The sequence below is a fragment of the Hyaena hyaena genome, unplaced genomic scaffold (genome assembly GCF_003009895.1).
Source record: "Hyaena hyaena isolate Hyena2069 unplaced genomic scaffold, ASM300989v1 scaffold_502, whole genome shotgun sequence".
Lineage (NCBI taxonomy): Eukaryota > Metazoa > Chordata > Mammalia > Carnivora > Hyaenidae > Hyaena > Hyaena hyaena.
In genome coordinates, this window is record NW_024081136.1 from 926667 (window position 1) to 933862 (window position 7196).

General features: G+C 36.7%; 1 pseudogene; it reads right to left on the minus strand.

Annotated features, from left to right (window-relative positions):
* Positions 1 to 3767: 3767 nt before the first annotated feature.
* On the minus strand, positions 3768 to 4604 carry LOC120247163 (annotated as a pseudogene).
* Positions 4605 to 7196: the final 2592 nt, after the last annotated feature.

Here is a 7196-nt window from a genome sequence, read left to right on the forward strand (position 1 = left end):
CCCTGCTTTTATAATTTCACCAAGGAGTGCATTTTTAAAAAACACTAATATTAAATGGTAAAAATCAGTGGAAGTCGGGGAAAAAAGACAACCAAATAAAACAGACAAGACTACATACTCCTAAGAAAGACACACAGAGGGAGACAGAGGTATGTTGTAAAACATAAACACCTAAGCCTTGACCTTGAATGATCTTTGAAATATAAGTTTTACACCTATTTCAGAGAAAAAAGAATTCTCCAGTGTGGGGTTTGGGCTCAGTGATTTCTATGATTTGTATGTTCACAAGTAGTGAAAAGGAGAGGGGAATAAATCTACTGCACTGATAAGTGATGGGTGGGCTGATGGCCAGTGTTATATTCCATCTTTTCACAAAATCCTTGCCTAACTGGATGGGACAAAATACCTGGACCCATGTTCTCTTAGGATCTCTTAGATTCCATACATAAGTTTGGTATTGGCTTCTAGGCATGAAGCTTAAAGATTCCTGAAATCTATTTAGATAACTTAATAATTCAGCATCAAAAAGGAAGTATGGCCAAATTGTTTTTACTCATTTAATCAGTATTGGCATATACTCATTTAATCAGTATTCCTGGTTTATTTTAATGTACAGTGCTGAAAAAAATGGCTTGTAAAACTGGGGGCCTAAGAATAAGGAACATGATTCAGAAACATGAGTATACCAGAAAAACTGAAGAAGTCATCCATGAGCTTCAAGCCTTGAACACATACTCAAGAGAAAGTGCCCAGCAAGTTGCTACTTGGCGTAAATTGCTAATAATGAAACAGCTTGATCTACAAGAGAAACCGATGCTGTGATCCTACCTACAAAGACTTAGGTTGTGGGCAGGTATATAAACTGGAAGTCACAATCTGCAAGCCAGACACAGATTGCTAAGGGGCAAATTCTGCCTGACAGAGGTGTTGCACACAGAGGGGCAGCCCATTAATACTCTCTTTTAGAATGCTCAGTGAGCAAGGAAAGTAGGTCACTAGGTTTCATTGTATTAATCTTAGTGCATTACATGTTCTGGAATAACTAGGACAAGAGAATGATGTAATTTGTGATCTAACTCCCCTTTGCCCTCATTCTTGTGGGTCCTTGCAGTAAACCACCATTGGAGAGGATAATCTTTGTAACCCTAGAAACATTAAAGCATTTGATCTGTTTCAGGAGACAAGTACAGAAATGTTGAGCACCCAGATTCAGACACTTCTGTAATAGAAAAGGCTATTACAAAAACTGGTTAGTAGAATTTTGGGGTGAGTGTAAAGCATTTTGTTTTTAATGCAGTTCTAATAAACCATGTATTTTAGTTTTTAAAAGAACTTTATTGTATGGAACTGTATATACAGATGTTATTTGATCCTCAAAATAGTGGCAGTGAAGAAATAGGTATTATGTTTAATAATACGTCTTTAACCCCACAGAGATTAAAAGAATTTTTTTAATGTATTTTATTAGAAGGGATCAGCAGAGTTAGCACTGGCACACCAGTCTTCTGAATCTAATCCCAGTTATGCATACATGGGCATACTATACACTGACTTAAAATGTGTCTCATCAAGTGGTGACATCCACGTAGATGTCTACTCATAAATGATTCACCATGGCAATGGACATTATCATATAATTGGTAGAGGTTAGAAGCCCCAGTAAAGCCAAGTATGGCATAAACAGATTTTCGTTTTAATTTTTAAATCAAATCTGCTGGGCTATTATGGGATGACTGAAATTCCACTTGACTTTCAGTGTTCCAACTTAAAACAAGAACTGGACTATTGTGTCATGCAAAGTGACCAGAAATATATCTGATGCAGTCAAACCACTTCTATACACCAGCCGATTTTAATCTCGTGGCTTTCCTCTTGATGTAAGAGCAAGGAAAAGAGTGGCAGTGGAAAACCCCACAGGAGTGCTGATTGGACCAGGCTTTGTCCTAAGTGCTTTATGTATACTAATGTTAAACTCACACCAACCTTCTAAAGGAGCAATTATTATCCCCTTCTGTAGACTATGAAATGGAGACATGGGGAGTAGAATAACTTGTTAAAGGTTGCATACCAGGTCAGTAGAGTTTGGTTTTGCCTCTGACTCTAGAATGCATGCATTTAAAGAAGAAAGTGGACCCTCTCTCATAAAAGTAGGATTACTTAAAGGAAGGGAACCAGCAAAGGACTTTGGAGTCACACAGAATGGTTAGATTTCTGACTCCATCGTGCCCTTTCATGTCATTCTGAACAAGATGTTTCATGACTGCCTCAGCTGATTGATCTGTAAAATGGAGATACCAGTAATCCCCTTTCCTAGGATAATGAGGAGACTCAAGCAAGATGGTACAAGTAAACCTACTTTATTGCATATTAGGTAGTGACTAAATGGTAACTGTAGAAGACGAGCAGAAATTATACTTTTAAAATGACTTACTTAAAGTCATTAATGCAAAAACATGAAGTCTAAAGGGGTTAGATGGCTAATTTTCTATAATGCAGGGGTAAGGGAAGAAGCCTCACCTCTCAACTCTGTTCAGGGTTCTTTGAACCACAAAGGAGTAAATAAAGGACTTTATCTAACACTTTTTTTCTCAGCTTAAAAAGTTAACTTTGAAGTGTCTTCAATTCTTTTCATCTGTTTAAAAATATATCTACTGAAAGTGCTATCAGACTATCCTCTTGATGTTGGATATATGTCACAATTAAATACACATAACTGTAAAAATGTTCCCCGTCTTCACAAATACTGAAAATTAATGAATCATCTTGGAAAAAGAAAAAAAAAAAGTAGCAGGCATAGTCCTATCTGTGTCCTCAAACTGATCGAATCAGAGGAATCATTTGTCTTGCTTCCTAGAGCTAGGATGTCCGCTTATTTATGTATTTGACAGCAGCTGTAGATTAAAGTAAGAGGTCGGGAGAACCACAAAATATTATAAAAAATTAAATCGAACCCAAGCAAGTCCAAAGCAAACTTTAAAAGCCAGGGAACCTTCAACCTTGGCTCAGTTGTCCATCAACAAAATTCCTGAGCCAATCACTTGGTACATTTTAACCAAGACAAAGAAAACACAAGCTGTCAAGCAAATCATGCTTGGTCTTAATGAATGGTTTTCAAAGACAGCAGTCCTTGCTACCTGCGCTGGCACTGGGAGGAAAGGACGGAAATGAACCCTGTCATATTTTATTGTTTTTGTATGGTACTATAGGTGCTCAATGAGAATGCAAGCTATTTAGATAGAGAGGTTTTAAAAATCTTTTCCAGGTTCCTAGCATATGACTGAACACAGAGTTATAGAAAGAGAAAAAGAAAAGACTCACAGCTGAATTGAATTGATATGTGGCTCCTAAGACAATTAACAATAAACAAAAGTAAAGGGGTTTTTCATTAGATATTATAGAGGCACTGCCTTAGAGTACTGAAATCTACAAATAGATAAATGTATAGAACTATAAATAAAGATTGCATGTAGTGATGACCCATCTCCATGAAAAATGACAGTAGAATTCTCCCTACATGTAGCACATGCTAAAATCATGTTAATTTACCATTCTTGCATTTTTATTTGAATAATGAATGGGTGTCACATGAAAACAATCCTTGATCATATATGTAATCTTTTTTTTCTTATTAATGCAGTATTTGTCTTCCCTCTGTCAGACCCTGAGCCAACCACTTTCCCAAGGTTGCCTGAGGAGGTTTAGGAAAAGAAACATATAGGGCAGATAAAACATGGGAGGAAGTCATGTATGAGGTAGAGACGGCTCCTTCACATGACGAAAAGGATCAGAAAGGCCACCATCAGGCAAGATTCCCATGGCCTCTAAGAGGGCAAAGCCCGAAAAAGAGCTGTTACTTCAGAGAGGGGTTCCTGGCATAATCAATGATGAGGCTCCCAAACACAGCCCCAATTCCAGCCCCAGAGACAGTCACCCCTACCATGGCAGCCTCAGCCCCAATGAACTTGGCTCCTGTGTTGATGTCCATTGAAACGGTGCTAGTTCAGAAGCTACGGCTAGGCATAAGTCAGGTCAAGGGACTTGGAGCTGTCAAGCTGCTGATGCTCTTGTCTGTCAGCATCTCTGATGGTTTTAGACAGGTTTTGGACAGCTGAGAGGTGCTACTGACCAAGAAGCGGGTGGAGACAAACTTCGCTCAAGGGTACCCTTTCAGGTGATGAGGGGCTATGACAGTAGAGCCACTACCAGAGCAGAGAAGACAGACCTATACTTAATCTGTCTCAGGCTGTGGCAGCTTAGAAGTTACAGCAGCAGAAACTCTGAATGTTTAGCCTGTAAAGAAAGAAATGGATATTTAGCAGTCCAAGATACCAACACTGTTTTGATGAGGTGTTTTTGTTTTTGTTTTTATTTTTTTAATAGCATAGTATTTGAGACTCATGATAGTATACAAACTGGGCAAACAACAGAAATCTAGGCAATTTTTTTAATGTAACAAGACTGTGTATAAAGAACACCAAAAGTGGCAGTACAGACGAGAGCTGTGGGAGCTCAGAGAGCATGGCAGCAAGGGCTGCCCTGGAGGCGGTGATACACCCTGTTAGAAACTTTCTCCTTGTTAAGGACTCACACTCACACTGCCTCATTGTCCCCTGTCGTGCCTCTTGGAGAATTCTTTGGATTTCACTTTGATACATATGAAATAGGTAAAATTACAACAGTGAACAGATTATGGATATTCCCTTTACTCGCCTTTAGTTGCCCTTTACTTATCTATATGCCAAGCTAAACAAAAGACATAGTAAATGAGACATGCAAAGACTGAGGAAAGAAATGCAAATAGCTTAGAAATAAATACAAATAACTGTGATCATAAGCTTCTACTTTCTACCTCTACTTTTGTTCTTTTTCACCTGGGTCATGTTACACTTTTGTTTATCCTCTTAAACCAGCTTCAATCCTTTCTAGAATGTGGCATAATATACATTTAAAATAAGAAAACAAAAACACATACTCAAAGACCACTGTATTGAAAAGTATACTGTTATACGTGTTGGGGTTTCTCAAGCTCAATTTAACTCCTAGAGCTCCTTTAATGCACATCTATCGACATCCATTTGTAATGCTTTTAGGGATGCAGTGCATATGCAGTTAAGTGCACTTATTATAAGTGCACAGCTCAATGAATTTTTATAAAATAAACATTTCTGCAGCAACACCACCATCAAGAAAAGAGAAATTACCAGTTCTGGAGAAGCTCTCCTGTTCTGCCTTTCTTTTTCTGCTCTAACAAAGGAACCCACTGTCTTGACTTCTATCACCATAGTACAAGATGGTCTTTTATTTACATATTATAAAAGTAGAATCATACCTTGTGTATTTTTCTGTCTTTTTTGGTCCAAATTTATGTTTACATAATTTTTTATGTTACACATCATATAAACTTAAATTCATAAATTCCCTGGATAAATGACCATTTAGATCTTTGCCAAGTTTTTAATTGGGTTATTTGTCTTTTTGTTGTTGAAGTATAAGAGTTCATTATATATTCTATATAAAAGTCCCTTATCCCCCCATCTGTGGGCTTTTAGCTTTCTTTCATTTATTCCAATATAATTAACATACAGTGTTATATTAGTTTCAGTTGTACAATATAGTGATTCAACAATTCTGTGCATTACTCAGTGCTCATCACGATAAGCATACTCCTAGTTCCCATCATCTATTTTACCCCCTCCCCACCACCTCCCCTCTGGTAACCCACCATATTGTGTCTTTTGTGTCTTTTACCTTTCTTTATGGTGTCCTTGGTAGCAAAAGATTTTTAATTTTGATGTTTAATTTTTAAGTTATTTTTTTTGTCACTCAAGCTTTATTGTCATATCTAAGTACTAAGAGCTTTACAGTTTGCGTCTTTACATTTAGGTCTTATATTCAAGTTAATTTTTGCATATGATGTGAGGTAAAGGTCCAACTTCATTTCTTTGCATGTGGCTATCTTGTCATCTCCATAGCATTTGTTGAAAATACTATTCTTTCCCTACTGATGGTTTTGTCACTGTTGTCAAAAATCAGTTGACTATAGATGTATGGATTTAAATACAGATTTTCAACTAGATTCCATTGATCTGTATGTCCGTCCTTAAGCAAGTACTGTAATGCCTTGATTTTTGTTCCTGCAAAGTAAGTTTTGAAATCAGGAAGCTTAAGTCATCTTACTTTGTTCTTTTTCAGGACCGTTTTGGCTATTCTGGGACCTTTGTCCTCCCATACAAATTTTAGAATCATCTATTAATTTATACAAAGAAGTGAGCTAAAATTCTGATAGAGATTTCAATGAATCTATAGATCAGCTTGGGAAGTTTTGCCATTAAACAGTGTTAAGCCTTTTAATCCATGAACACAGTATATTTTTCTATTTATTTAGATCTTTCTAAATTTATTGAACAAAGTTTTGTAGTTTTCAGAGTATAAGCTTTGCTCTTCCTTTCTTAAATGTATGCCTAAGTATTTCATTCTTTTTTATTCTATCATAAGTGGTATTGTTTTCTAAATTTAATTTTAGATTATTTATTGAAAATATATAAAATATAATTGAGATTTTATAATGATCTTATATCCTGAAACATTGCCAAAATGATATTTTAGTTATAACAATAATTTATTGGCTTCCTTTCTATATATAAGATCATATCATCTGGAAATAGAAATATTATAATTTCTACCTTTCCAATCTGGAGTCCTTTTATTTACTTTTCTTGCCTAGTTGCTCTGGCTAGAATATCATGTACAATGTTGCGTAGAAGTGGCAAGAGTGTTCGTAATTTTTGCCTTTCACCATTAAGTATGATGTTACCTGTGGAATTTTAGTAGGTAACATTTATAAAGTTGATTTTGTACCCTGCAACTTGGCTGAATTCTTGAATCAGTTCTAGTAGGCTTCTGGTGGAGTCTCTCGGGTTTTCGATGTAGAGTATCATGTCATCTGCGAAGAGGGAAAGTTTGACTTCCTCTTTGCCAATTCTGATGCCTTGGATTTCCTTTTGGTGTCTGATGGCTGATGCTAGGACTTCCAGCACTATGTTAAACAACAGTGGTGAGAGTGGACATCCCTGTCGTGTTCCTGATCTCAGGGGGAAAGCTCTCAGGTTTTCCCCATTGAGGATGATGTTAGCTGAAGGCTTCTCATAGATGGCTTTGATGATGTTTAAGTAGGTTCCTTCTATCCCAACTTTCTC